Raw genomic sequence first — 19487 nt, forward strand, 5'->3', positions numbered from 1 at the left:
AAAGGAGACTTCTGTATAAAGCATCATGGCCAGAGCAGTGTTTAAGGGTAGGAAATGAGTTTCAGTAAGGGTGAGAAGACTGTTGTTCAGTCACTAAATCATGTCCAACTATTTGCAACCCCATGGACTGTAGCACACCAGGCTTCCCTGTCCTTCACTATCTCCTGGAGTCTGTTCAAACTCATGTCCAGTGAGTTGGTAATGCTATCCAACCATCTCATCCTCTGTCACCCCCTTCTTCTGTCTTCAATCTTTCCCAACATCAGAGACTTTTCCAATGAGTTGGCTTTTCGCATCAATCAGGTGGCCAAAGTACTGGAGCTTCAGCTTTAGCAACACTCCTTCCAATGAATACTCAGGGTTGATTTCCTTTAGGATTAACTGGTTTGATCTCTTTGCAATTCAAGGGACTTTCAACTGTCTTCTCCAGCACCAGAATTCAAAAGGATCAATTCTTCAGCACTCAGCCTTGTTTACAGTCCAACTCTCCCCTCTGTATGTGACTACTGGAAAAACTATAGCTTCGACTATATGGACCTTTGTTGGCAAAGTGGTGTCTCTGCTTTTTAATACACTGTCTGGGTTTGTCATATCTTTTCTTCCAAGGAACAAGCATCTTTTAACTTCATGGCTGTGTCACCGTCCTCAGTGATTGGGAGCCCAAGAAAAGAAAATCTGTCACTGTTTTCACTTTTTCCCTTCTATTTGCTGTGAAGTGATGGGACTAGATGCCATGACCTTAGTTTTTTGAATGTTGAGTTTTAAGCCAGCTTTTTTTATTCTGCTCTTTCACCCTCATCAAGAGACTCTTTAGTTCCTCTTCACTTTCTGCCATTAGAGTAGTATCATCTGCATATCTGAGACTGTTGCTATTTCTCCTGGCAATTTTAATTCCAGCTTGTGATTCATCCAGCCTGGCATTTTTACATGACTTACTCTGCATATAAGTTACATAAGGGAGAAAGGAAAAGCTATACCCAAATGAATGCACAGTTCCAGAGAATAGTAAGTAAGGAGAATAAGAAAGCCCTCTTCCATGAACAATGCAGAAAAATAGAGGAAAACAATAGAATGGTAAAGATTGGAGAAGACTGAATTACTCACAGATGGCATTATTTCTTTAAAGGTAAATCAATAAAAAAGGGCCAGTTGTGGCATCCATTGAGTGTTTGTGGATCATTTTCTATGGCTATGGCCAGACTTCTGGGGGCTACTGAAAAGCCAAAAAAAAAAAAAAAAATCAATTGTTGGGAACCCAAATTATCTGACTTTTATTTAGTGAGGGTTTGAAAGGCTCTGGTTGTGTTTCAACTTCCTGTCTTGCTTAAGTCTCTGTCCTAGAGTATTGCGGACTTTTTCTGGGAACACTAAGTCACACCTCAAAATTCTTTTTGAAATGGGTTATTCATAATTTTTTGATGGAAAAAAAAACAGATATTCAAGTTTTAAAAAACACACGCACATTTGACCTGAATCTTGAAGAATAAAAATTAATTCCAGAGTAACATGCAGAAATGTTTCTTTACATTTCAGGGCATGGGATAACCAAAGATACTTAAAAGTAAAGTAGAGGACAAATTTAAGAAATAAGAAAACATTCATTTGTGGGGCTCTGGCTTAACACAGTAATTTAACAAACCGGAAGCTACAGAAAAGAGTTTTGTTTTACCTTGATGGACATTGTTGAACAAGTGTGAATTATTCTCTGTACATATTATCTTTAGAAAGGACTGAAGAGGTAATCTAGTTTGACACCACGTTTTTGTGAATAAAAATAATGCAAAAAATAATAATAAATGAAATACATATTGAGAATACTAGTTGATGACAAAAACCAAATGCAAAACATCTAAGTCCTGAGTTTACACGTTTTGGTTTTTCTTGTAATAGCCAATCTCAGAAAACCAAAATTGGCTATTTAATATATTTCTATGTTGAGGTAAAGAAGCATGCTTAAAAACTATTTTGAAAGTCATTAAAAATAAGTATTATAATTGGAAAATATCATAAAATCTTAATTTCTAGCAATAACAAGATGGAAAGAGCAACTCAACTCACATGAATCAGATAAATGATTTCAGGTCAATAATTACCTTCATTTTGGAAGCAATTCTCTTATGTAGTATTACTGATATCTGTCTCTGAGGAATGCAGCTACTTTGGTTTTTCTTAGCCTATATTCTTCTAAAGTTACAATAATTTGCTCATTTGAAATATACTAAAGGATTATTATCATACTCAAAAGAATATATATATGTATATACATATATATATATGCCAGTTATGCATCCTTCTTTCTCAATTTTCTGTTTTTCAGTCACAAGTCTTGTCTGACTCTTTGTGCCCCTTGGACTGCAGCCCACCAGGCTCCTGTGTCCTTGCAGTTTCCAGGCAAGAACCCTGGAGTGGGTTGCCGTTTCCTTCTCAAGGGGATCTTCCTGACCCAGGGATTGAACTCGAGTCTCATGCTTGGCAGGTGGATTCTGTTCCACTGAGCCACCTGAGAAGCCCCTTTTCGGTATACCTACTGCTATTTGTTGTTGCTATTGTTGTTTTTGCCAGACTCTTTCATAAACCTGAAAAAAATAGACATTTCACACACAAAAAAAAAGTTTCAAAAATATATTTGACGCACATAGACAGGAATATTGAATAGTTGTTAGTGATCTGTTTTTAATGGATGTTCAAAGCCGAAAAATAGTTAAAACAACATTCATTTGCCTTCAGTGGGACATGAGGATGGAAATCACAGGTTAAATGTAAATAATAACTTTCTGAAAGTTGGAGATAAACCAAATATCTGAGGGATTTTATGGAAATTTCTCTGTTAACCAATTACACACTCATCTTTCCAAGATGATTTACATACAGTCTTGTCTGATGGAATATTAGAACTTGAACTCTTGAGGTGCCTCTCAGAATAGCATTAGAATAATAGATGTTTCAATACTGTCATGAACTTCTACATCCTTTATTTTCTTTGACCAGTATTAAACTATATTTTAGATGAAAAACGAATATTGTGATTGCTATCAAGAATGCAAGTGCTGTATTAGTTTCAGATAACCCATGCAAAAGATAAAGGATTTCAGTATCACATAAAAATAACGTTGGGTATCTATATGTGGAAAAATTAACTAATAATTCTCAGTGTAATGTTTCCTGAGATAGGTGGTGGACAACTGATGGCAGGGAAGTAAAATAAGTCTTCGCAGTTCTCTACTTGTATTTAATGTAGTAATCACTAGGTAAATAACTATGCCTTTAACAGACAAAGCAACAGAAAATGGGAAGAATAACCAACAAATACAATCTATGCTCTTTTCAGTAAAAAGTATGAAACAGTAAACAGAGCATTATTTTTTTATTTTAAATCAAATTAAACAGTACAATGTAGGAGCCATGAGCTGTGCTGAGAACTGAGAACATAAAGTTATGTAAGTTACAGCTGAACCTATTGTGGTAATTATATCACAATGTATGTAAATCAAACCATGATGCTATATGCCTTAAAATTATACAGTGATGCATGTTAATTACTCCTCAATAAAACTGGAAAAGAATTTTAAATACTTAGGCTACATTCCTTGTTCTTAAGAAGCTTAATCCCAGTTGTTGTCATTTATCAGGGGGTTGCCAACAAGTAGTGGTATTAAATGTGATATTAGAAGCCCAGAATTTGAAGTTGGAAAGGGATGGCTCTGCTGGTCACTACACCGATGGCCATGGGCAAGTGGCTTCACAGCCCTGAAGCCCGGTGCCCTCATCTGTGCCACAGTTATGTGAGGAGACCTTTGCCACGGAGCTGGTACTCTTCTAGGAATCTCCTGTGTGCCAATCATTTCAACCTCACAATAACCTTTTCAACACCCTGATTTTTTGTGGATGAAGAACTCTCTAAACTTTAAGTAACTCATTCCAGGTAGGAAAGCTAGTAGGTGATTTAATTAATATTTGAACAAAAACAGTTTACTTCATACCTGCCCCTTTGGTGAGCATAAAAGAAGGTGAGAGCTCAAGTGCTTAAGTGCTTAGCACGGAGCTTGGCACAAAGTAAATACTAAACTCGATCTACTTGTGCCAATATTATTACTGTTGTTGGGGTTACTGATGTTACCATGATTTCTTTCACTATTGCTCCAAATAGCTTGAATATAGAAGAAAATTATGTTGTGTTACATATTAGTAATACAATTGATTTCACTGAGCACACACAATGAATTTTCTTATTAATTAGAGTGACATCAATTTCTAGCAACTAGTAACAACCAACATTTCAAAAGTTGATTTCTTTTTAGAAATTCTATTTTCCTTCAACACTTCTGTTTGGAGGCATTTTTATTTTAATAGCATTTTCACAGGGAAAAAAAAATTAAAGAGAGCTTGAAACAAGCAAGGATTGAATTGTGAAGTGGTCAAGACATAGCGAAAATTATATACGTAAAGAACAAACTCAGATATATGAGTTTGCTGATGTTTTCCAACTTTCAGAATAGCCAAAAGTTCAAGCTACATAAGGAAATGGCAACCCACTCCAGTACTCTTGCCTGGAAAATCCCATGGACAGAGGAGCCTAGAAGGCTGCAGGCCATAGGGTCGCAAAGAGTCGGACACGTATGAGCAACTTCACTTTCAAGCTACATAAAAAAATCACCAAAGTATCCAATCAGTTCAGTGAGAAGGAAGAATAATACCTTCCTCAAATTTGACATGAGTAATTTTGTGTCATTTAGACTCAAAAAAACTGCTTATTTCATTTATTTTAATTTCTTAGCTTGATAAACCTTATTTAGCAATAGAAAGAAAGGCAGTGGGTCTATTTCATTTTACAGTGATAAAAACTTGTGTAGTTAAGATGTTCAATCTTTCAGAAAAGCAATTTTTTACCTATAAAATGTAGCAAATCTCTCCTTCAAATATAGAAGTGGTGTGAATTTTAATTAAATAATATTGGATAAAATACTCTGAGATCTATGGAGGAAAGATGTTTCAGATACCAAGTAATTATTCTTTTATTATTATTATGTCCATCCTGGAAGACCTAAGAGGGTTAATTTTTACTTGTAATAATTTCCATTATTTCCAAATAATTGTTGGTTCAAACGTGCTGGCACCACAGTAAAATGTTACAGTCTGCTGGGAACCCTACTTGACACTTATGTCTTCTCTCTCTTTAGTCTTTAAGCTTCAGTCTATATGTTCCCTGCTGTTTGGGCATGTGATTCAGCAATACGAATTAAAGAATTTCATTTTATCTCTCTAATTAACATCCTACTTCACTTACTATCCTGACTAGTTTTTTTTTTTTTTTCCAGAAAACAAAGAAATTGCAATAAAAGTACCTGTTTATAAAATCTGTAGGAATGAAGATTATAATATTTGCATGAACTCGAAAGCTCTAGCTAAATGTGTGAGCTTGGGAGCAAAGGGGAAGGGATGTGTGGGACACTCAGGGGTGTTGGTCTTGGTGGTTCCCGGTACTGTAGGCTGAGGGACACAGTGTCTTTCGCACAGACTTGGGAACCAGATTCTGGGTTAAACTCTCTACCAGAGAATGAGATTTCCTTGAAAACTTAGAGGTCATTTCATTGGCTGTCAGTGTGTTCATTCTAAGTCACTTCAGTTGTGTATGACCCTATTCAACCCTGTGAAGGTAGGCTGCCAGGCTCCTCTGTCCAGGGGATTCTCCAGGCAAGAATACTAGACTGGCAGCCAAGCCTTCCTCCAGGGGATCTTCCTGATCCAGGGATTGAACCTACATCTCTTATGTCTCCTGCATTGGCATTGGCAGGCAATTTTTTTTTTTTAACCACTAGTGCCACCTGGGAAGCCCTCCATTGGCTATATTTGAAAACTAATATTTTTTTAAGATATTTATAAGTTTAAGAAATTTGCAGGCCATAAGAGATAAGCAAAAAGTAAACATCAGACTGATTCAAATTCAGGATATCCCATAGAATGGTTACGTTGATTTTTTTTTTCTGATACATTTTAAAGACAGATAATTCCAGTTATCTATATTGAATTTTATATCCATTTTATATCACTCTTTCACATCCATCCTCAAACCCCCAACTACCCCCATATCCATCCCTAACCCCACTCCACCCCACTTTTGTTAAATACATACCCAAGACACTATGTTCTTCTCCATTATTGCTAGGGAGAAAAGAAAACACTTTGCCTCCAAAACGCCATGCACCCTGTTAATGATGCCATGCAAGCCTGCAGTTAAATTCTGGTACCAGCAAACCAATTTACAACTTGAAAGTCACAGCACAATGGGACATACAGTAACACAAAGAAAATGTTCTGTGTAAGGAAACTCTTGTGAAAAGAACAAAGTGGTTCTAATAAGCCAAGAAAAGAATTTCTATAACTTAGGAAATTTCAGTCTCTACTAGCAAGGTATTGAGTATTTACACAAATGAATTATGCATTCAGAGAAGCACAGATACTGGAAATGCCATCACAGAGATTTAAGACTGCAATCTGATGAGCCAAGACCCTGTTCTCCCCAGTTTTCTACCATAGCTTTGTCTTCTTGAAGGTTTGCAAGAACTGAATGCAGATGCTTGACCGAAGAACACAAGGGCCGTCATGGGCCATATGCGACCTCATCATGACTGCATACCATGGTTTTATTTTCATCCCCTTCAACACTTGTTTTCTGATCTCATGTGAAACCTGAACATCTTCTACCTTATTTTTCCTGTGGCTATACCCTTTCTCACTGGGTTTCTCTGTATGACTTTCATGTATAGATGGAAAGAATACTGATCAGACGATAGAAATTATCCTTCAGTTCACAAAGAACTGAGGCAAGGCTGCAGGAAACTGTTAAAAAGAGAGGAAAAGCTTCTGCCAAGGTTTCTGGGATTTCCATTGACTGGAAGGATGTCTCCTCATCTATAACAATGATGACGCATATTCTAACTTAAGTAGTGTTGTCAACTTAGACCAACTCTGCCTTCCAAGGAGTAAAGTACTTTACTCCCTTAAAGTACTAGATCTCTTGTCTGTTGGGGTAAATTAGTAGACGCAATTAAGGAGTTTTCTAATTGTATTTGATTTCTTTTTTTGCCATAAACCATTCAAAGAAATCATGTTCATAATTATTATTCATGGTTTATAATATAAATTAGTGATGGCTTTACACATACACATAATACATCCTATACATATGTATATAATTCAAGAAATTTTTTAAAAGCCTATTACCAAGAGATTTGAGTGTCTTATATATGTATATGTGCATAAACACATTTTAGTCAAGTTTTATGCTAACAAAAATAAATCATTTAAGTAACTCTGGAGGTGGGAGGTTCTAATTATTACCTGCTTCAGAAAACTAAAAGTTTCATTTTTAAGTCTCACTTAACTACATGTGTTCCCTGAGACATGGAAAAGAGTTGTTTCCTCAATGCTTCCCATTTTAATACTGACATAATGAAGTTGTCCAAATAACTGACATGCAGTCATAGATATTTGAAACTTAAATAACAACAAAAAACTGAAAAAGAGAATTTATAGAATGAGCTCCAACAGCCATTGATATGTCAAAGTAGTTCTATCAACAATATTTGTACCAGAAAAGCACAAATATTTAATCAGAAAAGACAAACAGTCACAATACACAAATTTCTAACTTGACTTTAGCAATCTGACTTTGCTGTGTCATTCAGGATAAAATTCTTTTTGGGTGAAGTAGATGAATAATGTCACATGAATAGGGTAACAGACGTCACTCTAAACTCCACAATCTGGATTCAGCCTGATGTATTGTAGTCACTCAAATAAAAGCAAAACAGTGTAAAAACAAAAAAAACAAAAAACAGAAATTGTGGAAATAAGGTATGCACTGCAAAGCAGCATACATAACTTAGTAATGGTGTTTGTAAAATTAAAACTATGACATTTTCAGGAAGATTGGCTGTGATTGATGGCTCAACAGTTTGGCAATGACTCTGACTATAGAAATAAGACAGCATAAGAGGTGAAAATGTAAACTCCGTGAGCAGGAATTCTGTCTTGAGAATCACTATGTCCCCAGAACCTATTTGAGAGGTGCTTAATAATTGTTTAATTAATATATGAAAATATTCACACCAAATTTAGGTAACCTTTCCTGTTTAAGTTTTAGAGTTGTACCATGGTTATGTAAGACACGAACTTAGGGGAAGTTGGGTAAAGGATATGTAAGAGCTCCTTGTATTATCTGCCCATGTGTGTGTACATGTGCTCAGTCTGGGCCTACTCTTTGCGACCCTTGGACAATAGCTCGCCAGGCTCCTCTGTCTTTGGGATTTCCCAGGCAAGAATACTGGAATGGGTTGCCATTTCCTCCTCCAATTATCTGTGCAAATTTTCTGTAAATTAAAAAAAATATATTAAAAAAGGTTTAAAAATAAAAGATTTTTTTTTTTTTTTAAGTTTCACTGTGGAGAATCATGAGATGGTCTGGGATAGTGAGGGTAGGGCTACCTGCCTGGACACTTCTCTGGAGACTTTGTGATAGTGATAACGACTTTTCATGAAAACTGCAGAAGCAGCCAAAGGAGCTACAAAAAGTGAAAGTGTTACTCTCTCAGTCGTGTCTGACTCTTTGCAACCCCAAGAACTGTAGTCCAAGAGGCTCCTCTGTCCATGGAATTCTCTAGGAAAGAATATTGGACTGGATTGCCATTTCCTCCTCCAGGGGATCTTCCCAACCCTGGGATCGAACTTGAGTCCCCTGCATTGAATCTTTATCATCCGAGCCACCTAGGAAGTCCATAAGAAGTGAAATTAAAAAGCAATATCAGTGAGCTATGTTCATTCTCTGAGGATGTTCAGAATATGAAGGAAAAGGTTTAATTTTTAAATGAAATAAGATGGTAGATTAAGCCACTTTTATTACTTATTAATATATTTGGATGATAATATAACGATGGCTCTGAATAGCTAAGAAATCAGAGATTCTCAAGTTGTCATAACTGATAAATGGGCTCTACTCCTAGCGTAGAATGTGGCTTTTGGTTTACTAAATGTAGGAAGAGTCAACTTTATTGTGAAAGAAAAATCAAAAGAAAAAAGGAAGGCAGAGGAGGGAGAGAGAAAGAAGGGGAGGAAGGATGGCAGAAAGAAAGAAAGAGGAAAAGAAGAGAGGGGAGAGAAAGATAAGAGAAGTTCCATTGTATTCTTTCTAATAAATGATACACTCAGCTCTAGCTCAGAGCCGAGGAGGTAGCAGGTGTCATCTACAAGGCCTTCAGCTGTAGGCCATTCGTATAAAGACTTTACACCTCAATGTGGTTTCAAAAATAATGTTCTAAACACAGTGATTTTTAAATCATGTAAACATGTGTATGACTTTACAGATGTGGTTTGTGGGATTAAGGGTGGAGCATTCTTTGTTAGAAAGGACTCAGACAAGTGATACTAATACCACTGGGGAAGACACTGCTGCCCGTGTTTATTTTTAATATGGTTTTACAGGCATAGAAGTAATTCAATATTTGGATTTATTTGTTTTATTCATTCTAAAGGGTAATTTTCCACAGTAGTAAATGTTTTACCCTTAAAAACCAAATGGGGTTTGTCTACCAAGGGTCATTTATTTCTAGAGATAGGAAGTTTAGTTCACACTTTATTAGTTCTTTGTTTACTATTTTCCATTATTATTGATACTTTACTTTCACCATATCCTTAGACTGCTTATTGTGTTATAGACAACAAGTATGTGTATGTGAATGTTAAAAGTTAGTATAAACTTTATATTGATTATACTGAGGGTTTGGGGTGTTTTTGTTGGTTTCTATATCATTTAAAGCAACATTTATTATTACTGTTCAAAAACCTTAGGCTGCACTGATAATATAGAAACTTAATCACTTCAGGGAAATACCTCTTAGAACAGATGAGTTTGTCTAAACAATGGAGGGTGACCCCAAATAAGAAAAGCCTGGCAGCCAAAAATAAAAAACAACACAATCAAATAGAACAAGAAGAGAAAGAAAATATCCACTATATACAAGAAGGTATAAGTATTAAGCAAATCTGAGGAGGGCAGAGAAGATGGAAGATTGGAGGTAGTGCACTGTGGAACTGACTTCCTTGAAAAGGAAAATGGCTTCACTTCCTCTCCCGGGTTGCAGGACTATACTCAGCTTCCGCCTGCCCCACCTCTCCGATTCCTTGCCGCTCAAATCACAGTTTAGGTAGGTGGGTTTTCCCTGTGGAGACATTGCCGATTCCGTAAATAAGGGATGAATCTTTGCTGGCATGACAGAGAGATTGAAGAGAAGGCATGACTTTCTACCAAAGATGATTTACGCTGTGTTGGTGCCATCTCACTGTGCGAGCATTACCCCTAAGGCCCAATGACTGCAAACAATGACCGTTCCTTTCCTTACAGTGTTTGTGAGTCATGAGTCAGCGCCTGACCTCACTGGGTCCCTGAGGCTCAGGCTGTCTCACAGGGAGTGGTCCAGACATCAGTCCGAGCTGTGATCATTTCAGGCCTTCCTTGAAGGACATGATCCACTTCCAGGCTCATGGAAAGATTCCAATCAATTATCTGAAGGGGATTACAGGAAAAAATCATATAAAAATGCACTACAGAAAAAAGGACAGGGAGCCAAATTGCTTGAGGAAGAAGGTGGAGGAACACACAATTTACACTCCCAAAATGCAGCGAGTCCTAATGCAAAATATTTGGTAAAGAAAAATAATTGGGTATAAAATAATTTTTACAAATATTTTATCTAGAAAAAGTAAGTATCCTTGATAAATGAAGTAAAGGAAGTTAGTTAAGTTGCTCAGTCGTGTACGACTCTTTGCGACCCCATGGACTGTAGCCCACCAGGCTTCTCCACCCATGGGATTCTCCAGGCAAGAATCCTGGAGTGGGTTGCCATTTTCTTCTCCAGGGAATCTTCCTGACCCAGGGATTGAACCCAGGCCTCCCGCATTGTGGGCAGATGCAACCCCAGTTTAATTTTCTGTGAAGCTAGGGGGAAAAAAATGCCTAAAACTATCTTGCATAAATTAAGTCTGACAATAGGTTAGAAAGTACCGATGGTAATAGTTAGTGATTAACTTTTAATCATAAATCTTGAACTCAAAAGTTCAGCACGTTCCCCATTTTAGAAAGAAAAACACTAAGGTTTTCAAATCTGAGAGCACAGGCACATCAATTTTAGTAGCTAACTTCATTAACAACATTCAGTTTAGTTATACTTTCTAATTTTGCATTTATTTTTCCAGATGGTTGTAGAATATTTATATCACAAAAGTTTTCCTCCTAATAATAATATGAGCTTATTGTTTTTATTATAATTCTCTGTGAAAAAGTAAAGAATTTAAATGGAAAAAATTTCAAAATGAATGTAAACTTCAAGACCAGCTTGGAGGAAAAAGTTTTATTGCAATGAGTTTCTTAAGAAGGATGTTGTCAAGGAGCCTCTATGTTTAAATATGGTTTGATGTCACCTAAGTAATAAAATTCAATTTGCTTTTGTGCTTTAGTACAGCATTGGAGGATTGGAAAGCTTCCCAGACTCACTAGGCTGGATATGAATTCTCACCTCCCTCAAACTTCTGTGTTCAGGGAGTGCCTTTCCCAATTATAGCTGCATTCTGACAGTAACTAACCATTACCCTGAGTGACAGGCAAAGAAAGCCAAGAGCCTTGAGGCTGAGAGAGAGAAGTGAATGTGATCTCCAATAACACAGTCAAAGAGGGTTCCTCCTAGACTTGTTCTCATGCCTTCTCATTCAGCGGCCAATTGGTGTGTATAAACTTGCACATATGCATCATTGGGACACAGTGAATACATCATAGCTACAAGGCGAGGTGATGCAAATGAGGTCATCATTTGCATTTGATGACCCCATTTGTTTTGCTATTATATCAAAACAGCAACAAATAATTCAGCAGTCAGATAATTTATTAATACAGTGGCAATTTCTCCATAGTAAAAGCAAATTAGCGATTATGAAGAAAAGGTCTACCTCTATTTTATTGACAGTTTTAATAATACTTTTCTAGGTAGTTAATTTTTCTAAACTTTTTTTTTAGGAGTGGAGAAGAAGCTGAGGATTTTTGAGTTCAGTGTTAAATTTTACACTTTAGGAAACATTGTTATTTGCAAGGGAGAAATTTAGAAAAGCAAAATACTGTATATATTCAAACTGAAAAATTCACACAAAAATGCTAAAACTAAAGGTACACTCAATTCTACTTCATCCTAAGAAACTGCCTTTAAACATTAAAGTTGTGATTTTTCCCATCAGATTCACACAACACACATGCACACACACACAAGTTACCGATAATGAACAACATCTAATTATCTGATCTATGAACTAATTGAGCCATTAATAGATTTTGGAAATATAATTGCATTTGATGTGTGAATCTGACCTTTATAATCATTTCTATACCTAATCCTTTAGTTTAGTTATTAGCTTTTTAATCACTTAAAACTTTTTTTACAAAACTACAGAAAGCCAATCTAAATGAACCATTTTTCCATTTCAGTTCTTTGAAAGTTTATTTCTGAGATAATTGTATCTTCCTTGAACCTTTTCTCCACCGTTCTTCACCTGACCTGTAAAGTTAAAATCCAGCAAGAGGGGACTCTTCTAAACTAGGTTTTCCCAAAATGTGCTTCACAGAACATTTGTCCCACAAGATGGTATTAGATATTCTGAATTTAAATATGAAGCAGAAAAGTAAGATTAAATAATATTGACTAAGTTTCTTCATTCTATTGCTCTTTAGAACTTTTTTCTTACAAACGCTTCTTATGAATATCCAGGAAGTGAGGACTTTAGATGATACTTCATAAGGATATTGGGAGCTTCTCAAGTGGTGCCAGTGGTAACAAACCAGCCTGCCAGTGCAGGAGAAGTAAGAGACATGGGTTCAATCCCTGGGTTAGGAAGATTCCCTAGGGGAGGGCATGGCAACCCACTCTGGTATTCTTGCCTGGAGAATCCCATGGACAGAGGAGCTAGTGGGCTACAGTCCATAAGGTCTCAAAGAGTCCAACACAACTGAAGTAACTTAGCATGCATGCATACACACACACCAGGATATTGGTTATGGGACTTTTTTTAATTGAACATTTTAAAGGATTAGATTTTTTTGAGAAACTCATTCAGTTCAGTTCAGTCACTCAGTCGTGTCTGACTCTGCAACCCCATGAATCACAGCACGCCAGGCCTCCCTGTCCATCACCAACTCCTGGAGTTCACTCAGACTCAGTCCATCGAGTCAGTGATGCCATCCAGCCATCTCATCCTCTGGCATCCCCTTCTCCTCCTGCCCCCAATCCCTCCCAGCATCAGAGTCTTTTCCAATGAGTCAACTCTTTGCATGAGGTGGCCAAAGTACTGGAGTTTCAGCTTTAGCATCATTCCTTCCAAAGAACACCCAGGGCTGATCTCCTTCAGAATGGACTGGTTGGATCTCCTTGCAGTCCAAGGGACTCTCAAGCGTCTTCTCCAGCACCACAGTTCAAAAGCATCAATTTTTTGGCGCTGGGCCTTCTTCACAGTCTGACATCCATACATGACCACAGGAAAAACCATAGCCTTGACTAGAGGGACCTTTGTTGGCAAAGTAATGTCTCTGCTTTTGAATATGCTATCTAGGTTGGTCATAACTTTTCTTCCAAGGAATAAGCATCTTTTAATTTCATGGCTGCAGTCACCATCTCATTAGGTTCAGGAATTTTTTAAGTGATATCTTAGGTAGCCAGAACTTGGTAACTATAGCAGAGCGATGTGTCTGATTAATAGGAACAGAAGCAACCCTAAACACAGATCACAGCAACTTATTGAGAATAGTGTGTGAAAAAATGGAGGGTTTTTTTTCTTTCAATTTTCGTACAGGCATTTCACAGAAGAATATGTTCAAACAGCAAATCAATATATGAAAAAGTTCAGAAAGGAAATGCCTGTCAATATTAGAATTGAAAAAAAAACCACCAAAATCCTGTAATATATTCAAATAATGAAACACTCTAAAGTAATAAAAACAAATTACAGATTTATAAAACACTGAAAACAAAATCTCAAAAACTTAATACATAATATAAAGATATATTTATGATCTAATTCATGCAATATCCAAAAATCATATTAACCCTTTTTCTGGAAGAGGGATGCTTGCTTGGGTGTTAAAACCATAAATAAAAGCAAAAGACAAAAATAGTTACCATGACAAGCAGAATTTTGGTCAGCTGTAGTAGGGAGGGGGCTTCCCAGGTGGCGCTAGTGGTAGGGAACCCCCCTGCAAATGCAGGTAACATGAGATGCAGGTTCGAGCCCTGGGTCAGGGACATCCCCTGGAGGAGATAATGGCAACCTATGCCAGTATTCCAGAGAAGGCAATGGCACCCCACTCCAGTACTCTTGCCTGGAAAATCCCATGAATGGAGGAGCCTGGTGGGCTACAGCCCATGGGGTCACTAAGAGTCGGATACGACTGAGCGACTTCCCTTTCACTTTTCACTTTCATGCATTGGAGAAGGAAATGGCAACCCACTCTGGTGTTCTTGCCTGGAGAATCCCAGGGATGGGGGAGCCTGGTGGGCTTCTGTCTATGGGGTCGAACAGAGTCAGACACGACTGAAGCGACTTAGCAACAGCAGCAGCATGCCAGTATTCTTGCCTGGAGAATCCCATGGACAGAGGAGCCTAGTGGGCTGCTGTCCGTGGGGTCACATGGAGTCAACCACGACTGAAGTGACTTAGCATGCACGCATGCACGTAGTAGGGAGGAAGAGAAGGATGACTACTGGGAAGAGCCCCATTGGATGCTGGGGGAAGGAATCTGGGATGCTGGGAACGTTCTTTCTTTTCCTGAGTCATAACTGCTGGGTGTTTGCATTGATATAAGTCTTAGTGCTGCACTTTTGTGTTTTTTATTTTTTCTAAGTGAAAAGAAAAGAGCAATTCATGTTGTTTTGAGGTCAGAGGGTTCAAAACTTAGGTCCAAACAAATTTACTTCTTTTCCAAGCCAGTTTTGGAAACTCTGTGTTATCTCTGAGTATGATCATGCTATAGGAGCAAGAAGGAAACAAAGCACCCTCACAAGTCAGACTGTTCAATTTCACTCTCTTCATAAAAGATCAATATATGTAGTGACATGTAGGAAACTGCAAATTAAACAATAGAAATGATGGTTCTCCATCAACATCTCTTTTGTCTCAACAGTTACTACCTTCCAAGCACTGATAACAAGCAACCTCTACAAAAAGGACATCAAGTTGTCAGCATGGTTTCCAAAACCATTCCAAACGAAGGATGGTCACAGTCATGGAAGGTTAACATCTATCTTTGCATTTGGCTGTTGCTGCTGCTGCATGGCTTCAGTCGTGTCCAACTCTGTGCGACCCCATAGATGGCAGCCCACCAGGCTCCCCCATCCCTGGGATTCTCCAGGCAAGAACAGTGGAGTGGGTTGCCATTTCCTTCTCCAGTGCATGCATTTGGCTACTCTATCATAAATTGCAATAAAGAGGAAAATGTCATGACAAGTCATTAGTAACTGAATAGAATAAAATTAAAAGACAAGATCATAATAAGATTTCAGGGTTTGCTGATGCAACAACATCTACAAACAATTTTTCTCTGCTCCAGAGGCTACCCACAACAATTTCACTAGACTCCTACAACTGAAATCGCGTTTCTTAATTCATCCTTTATAAAGATTTAAATCACGTCTGCTCTCCATCTCGGGTGTAAGAAATCAGAGGTCCCTAAGTGATTTTCAGAGAGTCAAATGCCATGTCATTTATAGGGTGGCAGCCAGGATTAATGACCTTTAATTTGAGCTCAGATAACTTTAACTCCCCATGGGGGTAAAGGGAATGGAAAATCTGGACAATCAGTTCCCTAAACACACTTTGGTGAGTCCATGCTGCTGTGCTTGTTGTTGCTGCTAATGACATTCCTGATAAGATATTTTAATGGAAAATATTTTAAAATTATTTATTGAGTGCTTACAGAATATTAAGCACTTTATTGATCCCTTTGCTTGAACTATCCAATCATCCTTATAAAAATCCAGGGAAGGGGTTTTATATCCCCATTTTACAAGAAAAATTGTTTTCTCTAACTTGGGCCTTTAATGTCAAAAAGTTCTAAGATGTTGGAAATAAAGATACAAACATGCAGTAATTCATGTAACTATATTTAAGGTTGAGGTCGGTAGGGAAAGAGCAAATTAGCCAACATGGCATGGTCAGGCTCTCTTGCCCCACAGCCTCTCGCTCTTGCCCCACATTTTGCAAATAAAATGTAACAGCTGAGATCAATTATGGCACTGTGCATGCACCTCAGGAGGTACTCACTTGGCCATGGGCTACTTTTGTTATATAAGCTCCACCTGGAAAGCCCTGGGGGCTACGTTATGTGATGTTACGGCTGCTGCTACGGCTGCTATGCCAGACAGGAGAGAATAAATGTGTCTGCAGTTCCTACTGCTCCTTGCGTCTTCTTCCAGCCTTTTAACTCACTCCTCTCTTACCCTGGGTTCAACAAAGAGTGCGCACAGTGAGAAACAGAGACACAGTCGGTGCTCTGAGCAGGCTCAGCGAAACAAGGTGGCATAGGTGGCTTTGAAAGTGCTGGCACTCTTGGCAATAAACCCAGTGTGCTGTTTCTCAAACTGTGGTCCTTGGACCAATTGCATTAGAATTATCTGGGGAAACTGCTGCTGCTAAGTCACTTCAGTCGTGTCCGACTCTGTGCGACCCCACAGACGGCAGCCCAGCAGGCTCCCCCGTCCCTGGGATTCTCCAGGCAAGAACACTGGAGTGGGTTGCCATTTCCTTCTCCAATGCATGAAAGTGAAAAGTGAAAGTGAAGTTGCTCAGTCGTATCCAACTCTTCTCGACCCCATGGACTGCAGCCTACTAGGCTCTTCTGCCCATGGGACCCTCCAGGCAAGAGTACTGGAGTGGGGTGCCATTGCCTTCTCTGATCTGGGGAAACTAGGAGCACACAGATTCTATGTTTCTTTCGCAGACTTACTAAAGCAGAAGTTCTGGGGTATTAGCTAAGAATCTTCATTTTTAGCCAGTTTCCTAGGTGACTCATATGCAAGCTGAAATCTGAGAACTAGTCGTCTGCACAAAAGAGGCAGTGAAATGGTTAAACAGTCAAACCCTGAGCAGCTGCCTTTAAAGAAGGGAAGTTTAATATTGCTTCACAGAAGGCATTGCAACTTCTTTCACTGGAGCAATGGAAAAGGGTTGTTGTTTTTGATATCAGATTCAGTCTAAAAGATTCTACCAGTCCAAAGCTGATGCCCACCGCTGCAGTGTTCAGGAATAAAATGAAAGAAATATAGAGACAGAGCTAACTCATCATTCAAAAAGAGTGGAGCTCAATTTTTGCAATGTAGTAAAATATACAACTTAGCAACTAAACAGCAAAAACAACTGATATACAACTTAGGGGCAGTAAATGGAGATATTGTCTGTTGAAGTAGAGTCTGTGATCAAATACTGGTTGCGCTTAGTCTTTCCCCAGCTGGTACTGATCATAGCCAGGTACAGTGTTCAGCTAGTTCCTTTGAGTACACCTGGGTAAAACTTCCACCTGTTCCTAATGGTGAAGCTCGGCAGTTACTTTCAGAGCCAAACTCTAATTTTTGTATCTGCTGTGCATTATTAATTATGCTGAAGCTCAACATTTACTAATTTGTACAGAGCTCTTATTCCAATCTGGGTCATGGGAAATCCACAGTCATTTTTTTGGTCACCATCCTACAGTCTGGAGTTGGAGATCCCTTCAAGGGATCCTGGTGAAGATAACTGGGCCAGTTAGTTCCCACAGCTCCATCCAGACCCTGAGGGTCAAGGAGGCAGAGTAAGTCACCAGCACCCAGAGAGATCAAGTCCTAACACGTTATTTCTCCCAATATTATCCTCTCTTTTACCAACAGATCTCAAAAGACTACAATTTAATTCGAGGACAAAGTGGAAGGAGTAGCTTTTTCTAATTGAGTGAAAAGTTCTGTGACTAGATTCATTCCCGTGTGGTTCTTAAACCCTGGATTGTATTTGTGCTACATTTGATTTCCCACCCCAGAATGTAAGAAAACAATTGTATTAGACACTATAAAAGCATTGTTCCGTTCTGCAACTAGATGGTGATGTATGGAGAGCATTGTGAACATGCTTAATGCCACTGAATTATGTACTTTAAAGTGATTAAATTGTGGATTTTATGTTACAGATCTTTTACCAAAGTAAAAAAAATTGATAAAAAAACCCAGAAAGCACTGTGTTACATTCAGGCATGAAAAAGCAAATGGCACTTGCTTCTGATGGTGTCTAATAGCTTCCAGCTTGACCTCTGCATGCTGGAATGGTTACCTAGTTATTCGTCATTAGTTTTTATTTTTATCTAGTGACATTATAAAATTTTTACTTACATGTATCATGACAAATAACTGAATTTCTATATATTCATTATTTTTATTCATAAAACAAGTGTCCATTGAGATTTACTGTAAATGAGACACTGTACTAGAGATTGCTATAAAGGCAAAGATGAGTCAACAAGACCCCTGCCCTCCTGAGATTTGCCTTCTAACATTAGTGAGAAAATGTTTGCGAGCCTTCCATACGCCAGGCACTGCCCAGGCAGAAGGAAACAAAATGTAAGACACAGTTCATGTCTTTTTGGGGAGTTCAGAGTCGAGTGTGGAGAGAGGATTTAACACATATTCTACCAGAGCGGGAGCGAAGGCATTTGAGGACACAGGCTTTAGATGGAAAAAATCAGGGATAAAACTGGTTTCCAGACATCATGGCCTGTATTGGGAAGCGCATGCAACACACAAACATTCACGGCTTTAGGCGAACCTGGACGCCAGCAGTTCTAGGCTCTGTTCCCTCACTCAGTGGTTTATACAGACCCTGGGAAAATGCAAGCACGATGCTCACATTTTTTTCCCCAGATTACAGTTCTAGTTAATCCAGTTAGCACAGCACCAGTTATCTGACATCTCTATATATTCAGTAACAAACCCCAAGGGCTAGGCTATTCTAGGACTTCTACACACCCGTCCATTAACAGGACTAGCTCTGTGACCTTGTATGAGTCATTTCTCTTTTCTGAGTTCTAAAACAATGGAATCAGGTGCTGCAAAGATGACTATTTCTGTACTGATGTATCTTTCCATGTGACCCAATACTTTAAATGTAAGGATTTAGAAAAATACTTGATACAGCTGAATGTTTCTTTAAGATTAATAATAAAAAATCAGCTCTGCTACACGGAAACTTGAGTGCCAAGGGATAAGTGGTATCTAATAATTAATAAAAAGTGGTTGTGAAGCATTTTGCAAATATAAAATGCTAGATAATTTATAAATATTTAAATAGTTATTAATTTAAATAGTTATTAATAGTTATTCAAGTATGAAGGAGAAATCAAAAGCTTTTCAGACAAGCAAAAGCTGAGAGAATTCTGCACCACC

This window comes from Bos grunniens, chromosome 14, assembly GCF_055505025.1.
Source record: "Bos grunniens cultivar Pamir isolate PY7600 chromosome 14, Bosgru_T2T1.0, whole genome shotgun sequence".
NCBI lineage: Eukaryota > Metazoa > Chordata > Mammalia > Artiodactyla > Bovidae > Bos > Bos grunniens.